Source organism: Camellia sinensis, chromosome 7 (genome assembly GCF_055761805.1).
Source record: "Camellia sinensis isolate YWXY chromosome 7, ASM5576180v1, whole genome shotgun sequence".
Taxonomy (NCBI): domain Eukaryota; kingdom Viridiplantae; phylum Streptophyta; class Magnoliopsida; order Ericales; family Theaceae; genus Camellia; species Camellia sinensis.
In genome coordinates, this window is record NC_138967.1 from 46,398,464 (window position 1) to 46,419,318 (window position 20,855).

Sequence of the window (20,855 nt, forward strand, 5' to 3'; positions counted from 1 at the left end):
CGCTCGAGCGAGAAGTCTGTCACTCGAGCGTGCTTCTGGTTGCAGACCTGAGGGTTTGAGTTGTTGGCTCGAGCGAGCATTCTTTCGCTCGAGCGCACTTCTGAGTTTTTGGCTTGAGCGAGAACATCTTGGCTCGAGCGAGAGTTTTCTGTGTCTGGTCGCTCGAGCGACAAAGGCTTCGCTCGAGTGAGCATGTTTTATATCATCGGACAGTAGCGTTTTTGAAATCAGTTTTTCACTTTCTTTTTCTTTCAAACCCTAGATCCGAGACTCTCTCTCTCTAAACTTACACTCTCTCTAAGATTTGATCTCCCTAGAGTGTGAATCTAGCCTAGGGCCTTTGTTAAAAAGATAGAGGATGTTGAGAGCTTCGACTTAATCTGAAAAAGTTTGGATTTGGAGCACGTTGATCTTCGAGTCTTCATCTCCTTTTTGGCTCAAACTTCGAGGTAGGGATATCATACTCCTCTCTATGGGTTTTGTCTTTAAATTTTAGTATTTTGAGATGTTGGGGTTGGTTTGGTAATTTGGTGAAAGTTTGGGGCTTTTGTGTTATTTTACAAAAGTTGGGGTTTTATTCATAATAAACCTAGATGCATGGTTGGCATAGAGAAATGGAATAAATGTTGAATCATTGATGAAAATGGGACCTAAGGGTTGAAATGTTAATTATGGAAAATGACCTAATTACATTGTTTGATTAATTGGGATAATTAATTGTGAGAAATAAAGGAATGAAATGAGATTGTTGAGATTGGGAATGCAAAGGGTTAAAGGGTGTAGTTGAATTATTTATCACTCACCGGAATGAAATGTTGATTGAATATCCATTTGTGCATTTATTTTCTGTTTAGAAATAATTGCTTTGGGCTATCGGTGGAGGATAGTCGTGATTGTTGTAGACAATGCATGATGATTAGGCAAACGGAAACTAATCAATAGAATGTGTCATGGAATTTGACGGTTGATAGGATACATTAACTGTATGTATTGAGTGATTGTATATAGAACCAATGTGTTTGTATACGTTATGTGTAGAGGAGGAGATGGGGGATGTACTCCGCGGTTTAGGGGAAGATAGGGGATGTACCTCTAAACCGGATAGTATTGGGAGAAGATAGGGGATGAACTCCGTAGATACAGCTCATATGCTTGTCTAGAGAAGTGAAGATAGAGCTTATATGCTTATCTTTGTGAAGTGTGGATACAGCTTATATGCTTATCTATGAATGTGGGATATTGTTGTTATACATATCTGTTGAGAATGTGGATATAGCTTATATGCTTATCTGTGAATGTGGGATATAGTTTTTATACATATCTGTTGAAATAATGATAGAGCTAACATGCTTATCTGTTGAAAAAGGGAAAATGAAAAGTAACTTGGACTCATAAGTCGTATGACATAAATATGTGATTTATGTGAATGTATCAGTGTTGGCCATCTATCAATTGCTAATCTTTTAGTCATTGTTCATGGTTGGTTTAGTGTATTTCTACTGGGCTGTGGCTCACCCTATATGGGAATATCATTTTCAGGTACAGGTAGCATGCCACCTCCAAGGACATAGCTTGGGAGGCTAGAGGCGGACATACTTTTGTCGTTTTCTTTTTGATGTATTACATGTAATTTCAAGCCAAGGGCTTAATATGTAAATGAGTTAGTACTCTTTTGTTGTAACCAAGTGTTAACTTGGAAAGCTGTAAGCCCATAGGGCATTTGCTTTTGTTGTTAACATGTAATACTTTTTGTAATGAAACTCTGATAAATGGAAGAACGTGGAACTTTTACATATCTATGCATATCTTATTTGATTGGTTTAATGTTGTTATTTTGAGGGCGTTACAGAATGTTTCATCACAGGCATTATATATGCACATTGTACTTATATGTTTGTTAAATCTCATATACTATGTTAGGTTATTCTTGCTGGACTTTGGTTCACCCTATTTGGGAAAACCATTTTTAGGTGTTTTATGCCTCTGTCAAGGCAATAACTTAGAGGGACTTTTAGGGAGCAAGAGCTCTTTATTTTGTTGTATTCTTTTGTATAGCCAAGGGCTTTAATTGTATTGAGCTAGGCTCATTTTGTTGTAATCAAGCAACGACTTGGAAAGATTTAAGCCTATAGGGTGAAAAAGAATCATATAAATAAGCACATCATTGTATTGAGCTAGGCATTGTATATGCACATTGTACTTATATGTTTGTTAAATCTCATATACTGTGTTAGGTTATTACCTGTTTAGTTTTCAATTCTCCTATCATTGTAACACATGCTGTAGATTTAGGATGAACAATTGTGAATGTATATCACATGTGTTATCTTTTGTATACGAATTCTGATGAATGAAAGCACATTATTTCTATTATCTTTTTGCTTGTGGGTTTATTTATTGTAATATTTTCGAGACGTTACAATTAGGCATATGTAATTTATTTGTAAGACTAAATTAATTATTTAGTTGTTACGATGACCCACGTGATATGGCAATATTAATTAGAGATTTTACAGTATTATAGTTCCATATCTTCTATTCCAAAGTTTTATCTAATAGTGATTTCCAAGTATCCTACTTTGATAGTTCTAAATCTTAGATTATAAAAGTTGTTGTATGCATTACACCATAAAATAATTTACATTATTAACAAAGTTGCATTAACAATAGTAAGCGATAAGCAAGAATCAATATTCAAGTAGAATATGCAATCTACAGTAAAGGGTGAAAAAGAATCATATAGTAAGTGATGAAATAGATATATAAATTATGGTGTTGAAATTGTTACATATTAGTTTAGTTATTCTTGTAAAAACATATTCATCAACTTTAGCTATTCGACTTATTTATTTGTTGAGTTAGACATGAAATTAAGATTTTTGAAACCAAACACAACAGTCACCCTTATTAGCTCATTTGGTCTTATCTTATTTATATGTCAAATAGTTCCTTGGGTCATCTAAGTGTTTGTCATATCATGAATGCTTAAAACATTAGGAAAAAAATGTGAATCCTCTAACAGCCACAAATTTAATAAAAAAAAAAAGTGCCAAAATTCTATAAGTAAATTAAAAATGCCCTAACAAATAGTCAAAACTTACTTGATGTAGTTATTACTCCCAACGAATGATTGCATCTTCTTTTTTTTTTTTTTTTAAATCTCTTTGCATTAACCAATAACCTATAACATTTGCAATTGTAAATCAAAGTTTAAATTAAAATTGCACAATCTATGAAATTAATGGAGAGTTATGGGTATGAAATGAATATCAAATAACATATAAGGATACTCATGTCCTGTCTTTCTTTCTTTCTTTCTTTTTTTTTTTTTTTTTTTTTTTTTTTTTTTTTTTTCTACCTTATTGTCATACTTACTTGCCATGGATATGTGTAAAATAAACGATTCGATCATATTACTATATATCGAACCAAAATGTGATGTACACATCTAAATAAATGCTTGTACTTATAATCTAGATAACAATTGTATTCTTGCCAAAAAAGAATAAATCACAGCTTTGAAAAATGTACAATTCACTACTGAAAAAGACAGATACACAGCATAGATTGGAAACTTGGATTGAAGCAAAAAATGAACATTAATTAAAGCAATGGCATGGCATGGCATCATACAAGTCAAAACCTACAAGAAAAAATAACAAACTCTGTTTGTATATAAAAGTTCTATGGAATTGTATTCAAGCAATATTAGTTCCCAAAATATCTCAAAATAAACTCGAGTTATTAAGAAAAATGGGAGTTATCAACAAAGTAACTAATGCGAAATGGAATTATGAATAAAGCTCCACAAATCAAATCATTCAGAATCCAATAATTGGACATAAATTAATCCAGGCAAACTCAGGTGAGCAAAAATGAGAGAGAGAAAGAGAGAGAGAGATGAAGGGTGTTGCAACGATGCCATCGTCGTATCACGAAGAACAAAATTGCAGGATTGACATTCTCTCAAAAGCAAGACTTATACACTAATTTGACTCTTTTAAGTTCATGATTTCACTTCAAAATGGAAGGTTGTAATGATGACTATGAAGACAAGATAATAAGATTCTGAGTAATTTCAAGCAAAATAAATCAAGTACCCTCACAACCTAGAAATCCAAAGCCAACAAATGAGTTCACATGGAAAGATACTTAATAGTTCAATGCTAAATTTCAAATTGCTCAAACAGATACATGCATACTTTTGTGTTGCTCAAATAGTTTGAAATCAAAGAGTTGTATTTCTCATGTTTAGAATCATGTACAAGAGGGGTAGGAGACTTTAGATCAGCAGCGTTTAAAAACAATAATAAAAAAATAATAACTGACATTCTACTATCCTCGGGTAATTGATCAATTCTGTTTCCTTTTCAACAACTTCTGAAAGCAAGTATCAATTACTTAGAGTTAATCCTAACACAAAAGAAGCCACAATCACAATAGTAATAAAAACAAAATAAATGTTTTTTATAGAATCTTAAAGGTGATGACCTATATGCACCGGGTTAGGTTCATTCCACCATAACTTTTCTTTTCTCTTTTACAAAAATTATTTTCAAGGCTATGTATGATACAATCATTGTATTTTTAAATTGCAATCATATAACACAACTCGATTAAACTAACTGCACCTCATCTCATCCATCAAGATCAAAACCCATTTCAGTTAATTTTGAATGAAGCATCGAATCTCATTTCTTTACTTCAATCAAGAGACATAACTTGAACAGGCTTCAATAAGGAATATTGATATTTTATGTTATATTACAAGTTCTTGATTTAGGAACCAAAACAAAAGCAATCATAATATTCAAAATCTCAATTTTCTAGGCCACCAAACGGAAGGTATATAACAATTCAAAGTCAGAGAGGAAAATGCATAAGGCAAGCAAGCAAACAGTAGATTAAAAAAAAAAAAAAATCATTAAATAAGACAAGCAATTGTCTTCATTAGTTGGGACCTAACAACAACAACTAAAAAAAAAGAAAAAATTACTGATACAAAATCATGAAAACTCAACATGCAAAAAAGCAAAGCAAGAGGAATAATATTATATATTCAAAATATCTATATAGACACAAAATTACAGTCCCAAGAATGGCAATCCCAAAATCTGTCTTTTATTTATTTATTATTTATTTAGAATATTTATATACGATTGCAGTCCCAAAATCTGCCTTCTATATAGATCGCAATCCCAAAATGGGTCCCAAAAATTATTACATAAATTCAGAATATCAGAGAGAGAGAAAATAAGAGGGTAACAACCAGAGAGGTGGTCACAATCGACGCTGTGAGAAAGGAAGACGAAAGGGAAGCACTATTTGAGGGAATGCCATCGGTGGTGCCCAATCGGCGGTGCGAGAGAGCAAGAGGAAGAGAGAAGAAGAAGAAAAAGTGACAAGCTCTGCGTTGTGCTGTGTTCTGCCATGCCGAACGAGTGAATGAAATTGAAGACAAAGAAGAAAAAGAGAATGAGGAGGCGGTGTGAGAGAATGAGAGTGAGAGAGAGAGAGACGAAGAATAAGAAGAGAAATCATACCTCTGTGTGTCTTCTGCAGGGCCGCTTGAGGTTGTAGAGTGAGAGAATGAGATGAACAATATTAGGTCAATTTTTTGTTTATTCACGTAAAAGGGCCAATCAACTCTTAAAAATAAAAAAAAGGGACAAATTCAAAACCATGTCGTTTTGACAGCTAATTTATTGGTGACAAAAATCATTGGTTTGCATAAATATCGTTCACCTTTCAGCAATTATTTTATTTCTGTTGCCAAAAAGTTATAATTGGCGACCAAAATTTTTGTCTCCATGTATTAATTTGGTCGCGAAAATGTTTTTAGCGCTCCCGCGCAAAAATTTAAGTTGGCGCCAAACTTTTGGCGACCAATAATCTCAACTGGTCTCCAATAGTTTATTTTTTGGTGACGAACAAGTATATTGTTGCCGATTATATACAATTGGCAACTAATTTCAATTTGGTTGCTAAAAAACATTGCCAAAAATACTTTTGTTATAGTGTGCAATGCATGTTCCCAAATTTATCTCTTTGTTCTATTTTAAAATTAAAATTAAGGATAAATTACATTTTGTTTCTTGTATATTTGGTCACTTTAAAATTTATTTCTTTTCTACTTTGACCCTTTATATTTCAAGGTTTTTTCATTTTATTCTTAAAATTAATTTCTGTTAAAAATTAGACAAAAAATACAATAATAACTGTTACATAATATAAAAATATATTATTGTATTAGAGTTTAAGTTTATATCAGATGTGTGAATTATATATAATAAAATATTTGTATACTACGTGACTATCAATGTGTTATTTTCTATCTAATTTTTAACAAAAAATAATTTTAAGAGTAAAATGAAAAAAACTTAAAATATGAAGAAAATGAATTTATCAAAGTAAAAAAGTGGCCAATTATAAAGGAGTCGAAGTATAATTACCCTAAAATTAATTGTCCTTTTCTCACATTAAAACAAAATATATTTTTTAAAATATAGGTAAAGTAATTTGAATTAAATTATATAATTTATGATGGGTAGTGTGATATGCATAATCAAGACTGTTTTATGTGGTTGATTGTGTGTCTATATATTTTCAATTTTAAGATAATTCAGTTTTTAAATTTTGTTATCTACTACATTAAATTATTTTTCAAAGTTTTATGAAACTTTTTATAATATTTTTTTCATGAAACCTAACATTACTCGTAACTATTAAATGATGTCTTCAACTCTATAATGATATATTTGTGAGAACAATAGTTGGTTTGAGAGGTGTTTTTGTTAAACACTTATAGACAAATATGGTCATTTTAGTTTTATAGTTTCGATCATATCTTCTGTAATTATCAATCAAAAATCTTACTTACATATCATTAAATCTAGAAAGTGGACTTGTATATCATTTTCCTTATACTGTTGTTATTAACAATACTAAATAACGGGTCGGCATTGGGCTCACCCATGAAAATTGAGCCTAAGACTGCCTAGCGAGCTTTTTATGATGGTCTCTAACCATGCTATATATCTTGTGGGTCAAAACCTCAGGTCAAAGCCCTACCCAATGATCTTGGCCCAGACAACGTCGCCTTGTTTTTCTTTGCACCATCCTCATAAACCCAAAAATATCCTTTGGTTCCCCACCTCCACCTCTAGCAACCCTCCAATAGCACTCTTCCTTCCGACAACCCTACCCTAGCCCGATCCCTTTTGGTGACCCTCTCATAACCCTTTTCCCTAATCATCGACCATTTTCTTTACCTCAACCACCACCTTCGTTTGGTGTCGGCAACCCCCCCTCCACCTCCTTAAACCCTAACCTTATGTCCATCCTAGCCATAACCAATAGCTAGCCACCCTCCTATGCCCCTTCATAGCTCCAACGCCTACCTACTCAAGCCTTATTCAAGTTGGGCCACCTAGGTCATGGTCATGGGTTGAACGATGAGCCTTCGAGTCAAATGATGACCCTTGATACTACATATTTTTTAGGTTTGAAAGTACATCAAGTCCCACAAGTTTTAATTCACATAATACTTTGTTCAATTTTCATCAATTATTCGTTAGTCTTTTGAAAAAAAAAAGTGATGTTTGTTGAATTGTAAGCATGATTCAAGCAGAGCCTTCACCACCACCCACCACTGTGTATTTGGAGACTGCAGAGTCAAGAATGAAGGTTGAAGAACCTCCTCGAAACAGGAGTTCAATTTGGTTTTGGTTTGCTACGGTGTGATTTTTATTGTGTTTAGATTGTTTGTTTACATTGTTAGTTTAGTCTATAAATATATTAAGTGGTTAGTTGTTTGATAAGAGTGTGGGAGAGAGAGAGAGAGAGAGAGAGAGAGAGATTAGTAATAGATGCTCTGTTTGTATTTCAGAAATTTGTAAGTGAATTTAAATTGAGTTTGGTTCAGTGTCAATCCCCTCTTTGTAAATCACAACAACTAATTTACACCTCACTCCTACCAACTAGTGGTATCAGAGCCAAAAGAGCCAAGAATTAGCCGAGATTCGCAAAAATAAATTGTGAAAAATAGCAAATTTCAAAATCTAAAATTTTCAAAGTTATTGAAATCAACTTTTAATCATACTAGTGTGTAGCCCTCGTCGAGATGATCGTTCTAGAAAAAACGACATCGAAAATGGAGTTAAAACGAAGTTACACAAGTCGGTCAAAGTTTGCCGAGAAAATTACTGACGTCATCATCGTTGTTGCTGACATCATCATACTGCAGTTCTGGAGAAATTATTTAGTGCTTTGCGGGTCACAGATTCAACGGATCTGAATTGACCAAAATTGTTTAGGCTTGATCTAAATCATCCGAAGTTCAATTTGGATGATTCAATAGTGCTTTCCAGCTATTTGGAGTATTTCAAACACATCCGTATGGTCAAAATTCACAAATTATGTTTTGAAAATTTGTAGATTTTTTTTAAAGATTAAAGTCAACTAATGGCCAACGGAAGCGTGCAAGCCCTCATTCCAAAGCTTACGAAAGACAACTACGACAACTGGTTCATCCAAATGAGAGCACTGCTAGGTTCTCAAGGTTTCATAGATGTTGTGGAAAATGGACATGCAAAACCTGCCTCAAAAGTAGAAGAAGGTGCCTTGCTCGAAGCAGAAGAAATAATTCCTTGAGTCGAACGAAAGAAGGATTGCAAAGCAAAATCCATCATATATCAAGGTCTTGATGCATCCACATTCGAGATCATCGCCTCCTCCAAAACTACAAAAGAAATCTGGGAAACTCTCCACGTGACTCATAAAGGTGCTGATAAAGTAAAAAGGATTCGCCTCCAAACTCTATGAGGTGAATTTGAATCTCTACGTCTGAAGTCTTTAGAATCAATTTCTGAATACTATTCAAGAGTAATGGTGGTTGCAAACCAATTAAAGCGAAATGGAGAAGACCTTATTGATATGAGAATATCAGAGAAAATTTCGAGATCTATGGATTCAAAATTTGATTATATTGTTGTCGCTCTTGAAGAAACCAAAGATCTAGAGCATGTTTCCGTAGAAGAAATTGTGGGTTCATTATAAGCCCATGAGCAGAAAGTGATGAGAAGAAATGAAGACAAAGGGTTGGAACAAGCCTTACAGTCAAAGTTGTCCCTTATTGGAGAGATATTCGAGCAAGGGGGGACATCACAAAGAGGACGAGGACGTGGTTAAACCTATTATGGAAGAAGTTCTGGAAATTCTTATTCCAGAGGAAGATGTTCATCTCAAGGAGGACGAAGATAACAAAGCTATGTCTCGAGAGGAAGAGGACCAGGAAGAAGATGCGGTTACAACAATCGTCAGAATTTTGATACAAGCAATGCCCAATGTTACCATTGCCACAAGTTTGATCATTATAGCAATGAGTGCAGAAGTAAGCAATCATCCAATGAAATTAGTGAAAGAACTAACTATGCACAGAAAGAGTCAATTGGCAAAGATTCATTGAGGTTGATGGCCCTCAATGCAACCGAACACAAAAAAGACGTTTGGTTCCTAGACTCTAGAGTTAGTAATCATATAATTAGCAGAAAGAACTTATTCACTGAGCTTGATGAGAAAGTTCATGGAGAAATCTCATTCGACAACCTCTCCAAAGTCCCAGTTCGAGAAAAAGGTGATATTTTGATCAAGAGGAAGAATAGAGATCATGTTTTCATCTCCAATGTCTATTATGTTCCAGACATGAAGACCAACATATTGAGTCTTGGACAACTCCTTGAAAGAGGCTAGCAAATTAGCCTAAAAGATATGCTACTCACAATTCTAGACACTCAAGGGAAACTAATTACTCGAGTAAAGATGACGAAGAATAGAATGTTTCCTCTTACCATTCACCATGACACACCAAAGTGTCCAAGTGCGATGATAAATAACAAAGACTGGATGTGGCATCTTAGATTCGGACCTCTCAACTTTGAAATTTTGAAGCAATTGGGGACCAAATATATGGTGAAATGTATGGCCAACATTCACCAACCAACTGAGATGTGTGAAACCTATATTATTAGCAAGCAAGACAGGAACAACTTTGGAAATGAAGTAAATTGGAGAGCAACCAAGCTGCTCGAACTAGTTCACACAGATGTGTGTGGTTCGTTGAAACCAATATCAAACAGACAGAACAAATACTTCTTCACTTTCATTGATGATTACAACAGGAAGACTTGGGTGTATTTCCTCAAAAGGAAGTTAGAAGCGTTTGAAAAGCTCAAAGAGTTCAAAACTCTTATGGATAAACAAAGCGGTTATTATATCTAGACATTGCGAGCTGATTAAGATGGAGAATACAAGATAGATGAGTTTGAAGAATTCCTTATGTAGCAATGAATCAAACGATAGTTTACACCAGCTTAAACTCCCCAATTGAATGAAGTAGCTGAACGAAAGAATTGTACGATCTTGAACATGATCAAAAGCATGTTACGAGACAAGAATATGCCTAGGAGTTTTTGGGCTGAAGCAGTTTCATGTGCAGTCTATTTGCTGAATAGATGTCCCACAAAATCCTTGACAGTGAAGACACCGCATGAAGCATGGAGCACTCACAAGCCGAGTATGAGTCATCTCAAAATCTTTGGCCGCATTGCCTACGCCAAGATCCCAGAAGCACGAAGATAAATGAGAGAAGTGTATCTTTGCTAGATATAGTGATAGTACAATGGGATACAAACTATTCAATCCCATCACAAAGAAGATATTTTTCAATCGAGATGTCATCTTTGAAGAAATTGAGTCTTGAAAATGGGACGAGTCTGAATCCTCCACAAATGTAGAGCTAACAATTGACGATAAAGAATCAGATCGGCCAAGAGAAATGGCTAGGGAGCCACTATCAACCAAAGAGCAAGAGATATCTCATCATATTTTTCCTTCACCATGGAGAAATGAAACTCAATCACCAATGCAACGAGAAATTTCAAACATAAGGCCCAAAAGGATTCATAATCTACAAGATCTGTATGAAAATACAGAAATAATATATGAAAATACCAATCTATTTTGTCTATTGATGAACAGTGATCCAGTTAGCATTGAGGAAACTAACAAAGAAGGTTAATGGAAGAAAACGACGGATGAAGAAATCAAATCCATTGAGAAAAATAAGATTTGGGGGTTAACTACTCTCCCAAAGGGGTGCAAAAGTATTGGAGTGAAACGGGTCTACAAGACTAAAAGAAATGCTCAAGGAGAAGTTTAAAGATACAAGGCAAGACTTGTTGCAAAAGGCTACAAGCAGAAAGAAGGAATTGACTATGGACAAGTCTTTGCTCTTGTTGCCAGACTAGATGTAACGATTCTGGTTTAGACCCGACCCATTTTCTTGTTTTGGAATCTGAAAACCCATATACTTCATTGTTGTTTATCTTATTTCCATCTTATTGCTTGTTGAGATTGGTTATTGGGAGTTTTGGTTGTGTTTGAAACAAGTTAGGAAGTCAGTTTTTTAATAAATTGTTGCACAGATTTTTGCCTGTTCGCTCGAGCAATGTTTCTTGTGCTCAAGTGGTCTTTTATAGTTTGTAAAACTACTGAGAGTGTGACATCTGCGCTTAAGTGACACTTCTTACGCTCGAGCAATCTTTTGCAGTTTGCAAAACTACTGGGAATGGGTGATTGTGCGCTCGAGCGGTGTCAACTTTTTGTGTTTGTTCGCTCGAGCGGTGTTTTGGTCGCTCGAGCAGTCTGTGCGTATATCAGTCTGAAAGAGAGCCATTTTGAGTCATCCTTTGTCTCTTTCTCTCTTTAAACATTTCAAAACCGTAAAATCTTTACCTTCTCTCTCTAGCTCTTGTACTCTAGCTCCAAATACTCTAAATCCGTTGGCTTCCTCACCCTAGTTCTTTGGAGTAAAAGATTGAGCATGTCGAGGGTTTCGTTCTAATCGGTAAAGTTAGTGTTTTAGGCTTCTTCAAGTTCTACTCCTTGTTTCCTCTTGTCTTCTACTTTGAGGTAGAGATTACTTTGACTCTTTTATATGATTTTTAGCTTAGTTATTTGTTCTTTGAAAAGAGTTAATGATTTGGGGATTTTGGAAAAAACCTAGGGTTTGGATTTGAAATAAAAAGAGAAGTTTTCCAAATGGATTCTTAAAAATGGTTGTAGGAATTAGTTCATGGTTGAAATATGTTAAAATGGTGAATATTTTTTTATTGAAATCGATTTTGTAAAATGAAAGGGGTTTTTCCCTAAATTTTGGATATTTTTATGTTGATGATGATGGTGGAGTTGAATATATAATATCACTCCCATTGTAAAAGGATGGAATTGTATATTAAGTTTGGAAACTATCTTGTATAGGAATAACTATTTTGGACTATCGGTGGAGGATAGTCTTGATTATTGTAGACATTGCATGAGGATTAGGTTGAATGAAAACTAATTTCTCATACATTGTGTATTAAGCATCATTTCATATAGAACTTTGTAAATGTTTTGATTTTGAGAAAAATGGGTAAATACCGTGGTGAATCTGGTTAGGAGGTGTGGTTATGGTTTTATTATGTTGGCTTGTGTATCATTGGTGAAAGTCCAGAAACTCGCGCGGTCAGGTGCCAATCCTTCCGGTTAGTACCAATAAAATGGCTTTGGTAGTGCTTATATAGCCTACTGGCAGACACGTACCTAGAGATTCCCAGTGTGTTGTATCTACTGCCCTATTTTCTGTTATAAAAGGATTATTTTCATGAATTGATATATCATTTCGCATGTCATTGTTTTGAGATGGAAAACGAAGAATGTTTGACAAATGGTTTGCATGTGCATTCACCATTCACCTTATAATTTTGCTAATATTCATATATTGTGTTAGAGTATCTCAACTGGGCTGTGGCTCACCCTATGTAGAAAATAACTTTTAGGTGCTGATGATATGCCTCCACTAAGGATGTAGCTTGGGAGGACTTGGAGCTTAAGGTTTCAGTTTTAATCTTGATGTAATTATTTTTGTTTAAGCCCAGGGCTTTACTTGATTTGAGTTTAAACTCATTTTATTGTAACCAAATATCGTCTTAAAAAGTTGTAGCCATTAAGGCATTTCATTACTTGGTTTTATTTATCTTTTTACACTTGTATCCATGCCATATGCTATTGATTTAGAATGATTAATGATATAATGAATAGAATTTATGAGATTATTGATCAGTTGTAGCACTATTATGAGATGGGTTAATGTCAATTATTTCGGGGCATTACACTAGAGACTATCAGGTTGCTAATATCATTAGCAGCACAAATGAGTTGGAAAATTTGTCAAGTAGATGTCAAGTCAGCATTTCTAAATGGATTTCTTAATGAAGAAATCTATGTGGACCAGCCACTTGGATATGTGAAAAAAGACTGGGAAAACAAGGTGTACAGGCTTAAGAAGGCCTTGTACGGATTAAAGCAAACTCCTCATGCATGGAACATGAGGATTGATGAATATTTCCAAGAGAATGGATTTGAGAAGTGTCCCTATGAGCTTGCACTCTATTTGAAGAAAGAAGCTAATGGAAGCTTGTTGTGTGTATGCCTCTACGTTGATGATTTGATATTCACCGGGAACAATCCAACAATGTTTGAATTCTTCAAGAATAATATGGTCTGAGAGTTTGAAATGACATATATTGGATTGATGTGTCATTTTCTTGGCATCGAAGTAGTTCAAAGCAACGATGAAATCTTCATCTCATAGAGTAATTATGCAAAGGATATTGTCAAGAGATTTGGCATGGAGAACTATAACTCTGTCACAACACTTGTTGAAACAGGATTGGAGTTAAGGAAGAATGAGCAAGGAGATGTTGATTCTACATATTTCAAGAGTTTGATTGGAAGCTCGAGGTACCTAACTTGTATTAGGCCAGATATACTCTATAGAGTTGGACTTGTCAATAGATACATGGAGACCCCTAACCAATCTCATCTAAATGCAGCAAAGAGAATACTCCATTGCATCAAAGGTACCATCGATGATGGACTATTCTATACAAAGAGTCAAGACTTTAGACTTATTGGTTATTCATATAACGACTAGCGAAGAGACTTGAATGAAAGAAAAAAAACAACTAGATTTACATTTTTCATGGGAGATACAACTTTTACATGGTCATCAAAGAAGCAAGCTATTGTGACCTTGTCATCTGTGAAGCTTAGTATGTCACTGCCAGCTCTGCTGTCTACTATTGTATATGGATCAGGAATGTGTGATTTCCACAAAATAATCCCACAGAAGTTTACGTCAACAATTGGTCAGCAATTGCTCTAGTAAAGAATCCAGTTTATCATGAAAGAAGCAAGCATATTGACACCCGCTATCATTTCATCTGAGAGCATGTGAAAAACAAAAAAGTGGAGCTTATTTCTTGTAGAACATATGACCAGATTGCGAACATCTTTACCAAGCCCCTCAAGCAAGATTTGTTTGTTAGATTAAAAGCAATGCTAGGAATGAAGCAATGTGGAGAATCAAGCTTAAGGGGGGATGTTGAATTGTAAGTTTGATTCAAACAAAGCCTTCACTAGAACCTTCACCACCGTCCACCACTATCTATTTGGAGGCTGCAAAGTCAAGAATGAAGGTTGAAGAACCTCCTAAAAAAGAGGAGTTCAATTTGGTTTTGGTTTGTTGCTGTGTGGTTTTTCTTGTGTTTAGATTGTTTGTTTACATTATTAGTTTAGCCTATAAATAGATTGAGTGGTTAGTTGTTTGATAAGAGTGTGAGAGAAAGAAAATGAGAGAGAGAGAGAGAGAGAGATTTATAATATATGCTCTGTTTGTATTTCAAAAATTTGTGAGTGAATTTAAATTGAGTTTCGTTCAAAGTTAATTCTCTCTTTGTGAATCACAATAAGTGATTTACACACTCCCACCAATTGTTATCATATCTTTTTTACTAAAATGTGTATTTTACTATTAATTATTCATGTGTTTACACCCACAACAAGAAAAAGCGTTTTTGGCGACCAAAATTTCATTTTTCGTCACTGAAAGTAGTACAAATGGCGACTAAAATGGAATTAGTCGCCAAAATTGAACACTTTTGCCTACTAAAACACTTTAGTCGTCGAATACAATGGTTTTAGCGACTAAAAGGCAGTTTAGTCGCCGAATGTAGGGGTTTTAGCGACTAAAGGTTGTTTAGTAGCCAAAAGTGACGGTTTTTGGCGACTAAAATAATTTAGTAGCCAAAAGTGATGGTTTTGGTGACTAAAAAGCAGATTGGTCGCCGATTGTAGGTGTTTTGCTGACTAAAAACAGATTGGTCGCTGAAAGTGAAGCTTTTTGGCTACAAAAAAAAATTTAGTAGCTAAAAACTGAGTATTGGCAACTAAAATTCAGTTTAGTAGCCAAAAGGGCACGTTTTTGGCAACTAAAAATAGGTTTCGTCGCCAAAACTGCTGATTTTTAATTGGAACTTCTTTTTTTAGCGACAAAAAAATAATTAGTAGCCCAAAATAATAGAATTGGCGACTAAATAATGGTTTTAGTCGCCAAACGTGGCCTAAATTTTTTTTTAGTAAATAATTTATTTTTTACATAAATTATATTGAATTAAAAAAATTATATTTATAAATATTATTTTGTATTAATAGCGGTTAATGTACTATATAAATAATATATATTGCATGTATATGAATGTGATGGTGTAGTGGCATAGTGGAGGGAGCCTTTGGCAAAAGGTTTGGACTGTGGTGGTGGGAGGTCTTAGGTTCGAAACCTGGGAGCAATTGGTTCAAATATTTTTTATAATTTAAAAAATATAAATGAGCTTTGGCGACGAAATTTTTTTGTAGTGACCCCATCTACGTAAGTTTCGATTATTTTAATCTTATTAAAAGAGAAATCGACGTAATTGTATTAAATTTGTTAAGTTTATTGTAAGTGAGTGTCGCTATTGAATTAAACATTTCTTTAAAAAATGATGTGAAAGTTTGACATAAATAAATTAGTTCTCATTTGGCATTCCAAAATTTAACCACACAAATACCAGATTTATTTATAAAAAATAAAAAATAAAATAAAATAAAATATATAAAAAAAAAGCTTATAAAAAGCATTTTATTTGTGTAGCATTTTACTATTTTAGCTTATAGAGTTGAACTATAAAATTATTATTTATATCGCATTTTATTTATGTAGCATTTTACTGTTTTAGAGTTATAATTTAAATTGTCTAACTTGTAAAATTAGTTTTTTGTTTACTAAATTACATTACGATTTCAATGAATTTTCTTCAATTAGACTATATAAACTGAAATTAAAATCTAAAACTAAATATATTAAATTGAAATTTAAAAATTAAATTAAAAAAAGGACAATAAAAACTGAAATTAACCATCTCATTTTGTAAAGAATAATAAGGCAACCAGTGAACACATTTCTCCTGGTATAACACTCACGTTTCTAAAGAGTGTAATTACGAACTCCCATACGAAATCACCTAAGACTTCTTGGTGATATGACTAGGCTAACAGTAATGCTACAAATTTGAAAAAATTATTTAAAAAAAAAAATTAATGGTCTACATTTATTGTGAATATGACCCATATTTAACTAATTTTAAATTTACATTACACATTAATTTTCAAAATAAATTTTCATAATCCACAATATTTTTATTAGACTAAATGAATAAACGAGAAAAGAAGAAAATGATGCTGTTGAAGTGGACTATACTTGTTAAAATAAGACAAAGACAGAGCCCACATGCATATGAGAGGGAAGTATGTTGTAAAAATTCTGTGATTATATAGAATAAATAGATTCATATTTAGGAATTAAAATTGCAGAAGCAGGATACATAATGGAAATTACAAGCAGATTGAACAGAAATACATAATAAAATAAATGGCATAAAAGAAGCAAACCAAAGCCTGCACTAGTTAGTGTCTTTAAAACAGATATGCAGCCTCACCGATTGGAATGTTGGAGGTTGTTCGACGTCTGTCTCCCAGGATATGACGGTTGGACCAGCTACAGTGAAGCACCTACAGTGTTGCTTCGGTGAACAGAATTGAAGCAGCACTCTCTCACTAGGAAGAAGTACTCTTTCACTAGGAAGAATATAAAACTAGAGGAAAATTTCAGAATATAAAACTAGAGCAAAGTTTCTGGAGTTGAAAACTGAAATAGAGGGTCTCATTTTATACACATGGAGGAAGAGAGAAAAAGGCTCATGCCATCAAGGCCACCACAAATGCAGAAATGAATTCTGTATTAACTTGCAAAACGTATGGATTAAAAGTCCATCATGAATAAAGGAGTTATCAGCTCTATTATACACATGTATTTTGTGTATATATTTCTACAGCCACATATCTGGCTTGGTCCTGGGTTAAGACCAACCCCTACACTCAATCCAGTCCTTCAAGCCCAAGATCCACGAACCTGAACCGGTGGGTGGTGCACGCGTGTGGCAATTTTTTCTATAACCAACTTGGACCATAGTCTTGGCCCAAATCCATCCTTGAAGCATCCATAACTCCCTTTGTTCGAAAAATTTGAATGTCTCAAAGGGCTCACACCCTTAGGCAAAAATGGAATTTAAATACCCATCAATGTTCTCCTCTACAATCAATGTGGGATAGGAGGTTTTATACCTTTCCCAACACCTCTTTCATGAGACCAACTTAATGAGTCAATTTCTTATTCAAATCTTAATGGTTTTTGGTCATTCTTTTTATGATGTAAAAATCTTACTACAAAAAATCTAAACCTACTTTAATTCACCTTAATTGAGAACTGACACCCACTTTAATATTGTATTAAAATTACCAAAAAAACTATTATTTTTCGAACAAAGTATACTACTATAGTCTATATTTTTGTGTAAACTCACAACTTTGTTTAGAATTTCATGATCTTGACAGTACATCATGTGATTACTGACATGAGATTCCATTTATTGATATTTATGTGACAAAAAAGAGACTGGAGAAGTCTCTTCATGTGCAGCCAGAAATGTTAAATGTGCGGCCATCAAACTTAGGCCTTACTTTCTATCACATAAATATCTATGAAAGAAAGAATACATCACATTATCTCAATTACATAACGTAACCCATTACATAAAATACTTTAATCATTTTAATTATTTTTTAACATAATTGGACCAATTAGCAATTTAAACTTTATTTAAAAATTTAAACTTCATTACTTAAGGTGCGTTTGTAAGTGGAACTCCTCAAATGTTAAAATCATGAGAATCCTGAATTACATTTACTTTTCCATTTTCCTCAAAATTATTATAATTCAAACATAACCTAAAAAGAATGAAGATAATCCAAACTAGAGTACCAAATAAAAAATAAATAAACTATAATAAAGTATATCATGCAAACATCAGCATTTTATAATTTTTAACTATAAAATTACTAATCAAGCTTGATTTATTCAATTTGTTAACCAATTCTATTAAATCTTATCATGACAAAACTGATTGACTATATGATCTAATCAATTTTAACTTTTGAAACTTTCTTCCACGAAGCAATTGCAACAACTATAGTAAACAATATTTTATACAAAATTCATTCATTTAAAAAACAATCATCCATCAATTTCAAACAATTCACCACATCACTAAGCTTTTTATTTTTCTTTTTAGGAGGCCTTTTTCCTTAAAATTTATTCATAAGCAACTGTAACAGTAAATATATTTTTGAGGCTTTTTTAAACTAAAATTTCAAAAATCCAAAGCAGCCACTTGCTCTGCACCAGGACTACACTAACATATTGCACATATGGCATAATCATATCTATTATTCATATCTGTAGGTTTTTTTTTTTTTTTGAAAAAAAAAAAAAACTAATTTTATATCTATATAGTTCAACACAAAGGTTTCAAGGAAAAAATGCAGCATGCCCACATTCATAATCTTCATTTTATTTATTTATGTATCGATTTTAGGCCGAAGCTTAATGCCCTCGACAACGAGGCCATACTTCCAGTTACCTCGTTCAGTCTCCATCAATTGCATCACCACTTCTCCGTTATCTCCTTGATCATTGAAAAACTCTCCTAGTTGCTGTTGTCAAATTTGGGCACCTTGAAAATGACTGTTTCTGAGCTTTCAATCTCCAGTGAGCAACGACTGGAAACGGGATGCTCCACGGAGGAGGCAGATCATCTGATTAGGAGCACAAAGAAGATCAAAAGCACATCTGATTCAAAGGATGAAACGATGAATGAATCCCTACCGGAGCTTGAGATTTCAGGAGGGGTACCCCATGTTTGCCCTGTGGATGACCTGGCTGTTGTCGATGTTAATCAAAATCAGATCACGGAGCCCAGCCTCGAATCAGCGGACATTACGATGTGCACCACTGGAAACCGCTCCTTCAAACAGGCACTCTTACGATCTAGGTTTGATAAGAATGGTAATGAGAAAAATTTTGATTGCGATGTGGAAGTACTATCCTCTGATGAGGAGGATAATAATACTGATGAACCGATGGAGGAAAGAGGTAAGGATGGTATTGATAATAGTAGTGGCATTCCCATTATCAGAATTCCTTCGGCTCTTCTGAAGAAGGTAAGGGAACCATGGAAAAAATGCTTGATTGTGCGTTTGCTTGGGAAAAGCATAGGGTATAAATTGTTCATGCTGAAAATGTAAAAAATTTGGGGTTTGCAAGCAGATTTTGAAGCACTGGATATCGGTAATGGATTTTTTAATGTAAAATTTGACATGATCGAGGACTATACTAAGGTTTATACAGGTGGTCCTTGGATTGTTTTGGATCATTATGTAACCGTAAGGAAATGGCAACAAGATTTTAAGTCTGATGATGCTGAGTAGGATACCACCGCGATCTGGGTAAGATTTCCTAATCTACCCATAGAGTATTATAATGAAAAGGTCTTGTTTCATATAGCTAAAGCAATTGGGAGTTCCACTGAAAGTTGATATCAACACAGCCATGGCAGCTCGCGGAAAGTATGCTCGTGTGTGCGTTGAAATCGATCTTCGAAAGCCTCTGATCTCTCACTTTACCATTAGTAAGTATACTTATGGAGTAGAATATGAACACCTCCACTTACTTTGCTTCTCTTGTAGCAGGGTAGGGCATCGCCAAGAAAGCTATAGTGATCGACAACCACTGGCGTTGGCGGCTTAGCCCAAGACCGCACCAGCAACACAATAGAGAAGACAATAGGCCAAACGGGCAAAAGCCCAACCCCGGATCAAGAGAGGGAAGATTCTGAATTGGGTCGACCCACATATGGGTCTTAGATGACAATCACAAACCAAGGAAGAAAATCCAAAGGGCCACTGATTAATAGAGGAAACAAAGCCCAACTGGGCAACAAATTTCATAGTCTGAGAGAAAAAGGTGGGCCCGTTAAAGACCAAGGTCAACCTAGTAGAATCAATGAGGAGTTGGGCTTCCGTTATAAGGCCAACACCAGCCCAATTGTGGAAAATACATCACACAGCTCCCTAACTACTGCTAAAGCCAACAATGGAGAGGACATTAGACTGGGAACAGAGGTTCAGAACCCACAAACATGCCATCAGAACTCAAACAGCACTACAGTGGCTCAGATGCCAACTTCTATCCCATCCATTCATATTGGTACTCTATCACCCACCACCACTAAAGACACTCTTCTGCAACAAGCCAACCCTCAAGTCCAACTTCAAGCTAAGACCAGAAAACCACCGGACAAGAATGGAGGCCGAAGGAGAGAACTACCCCATGGAACAACTCAGAGTGAGTCAAAATAGAGTGATGGTGTATCTCACACCATGGAAAGAAGCATATCACCGAATTGTCTCAGAAGGGTGGATAAAGGAAGTAAAAATAAGGATTCAACCATGGAGGCAGATCGAAGTTGGTCAGAAGCGTC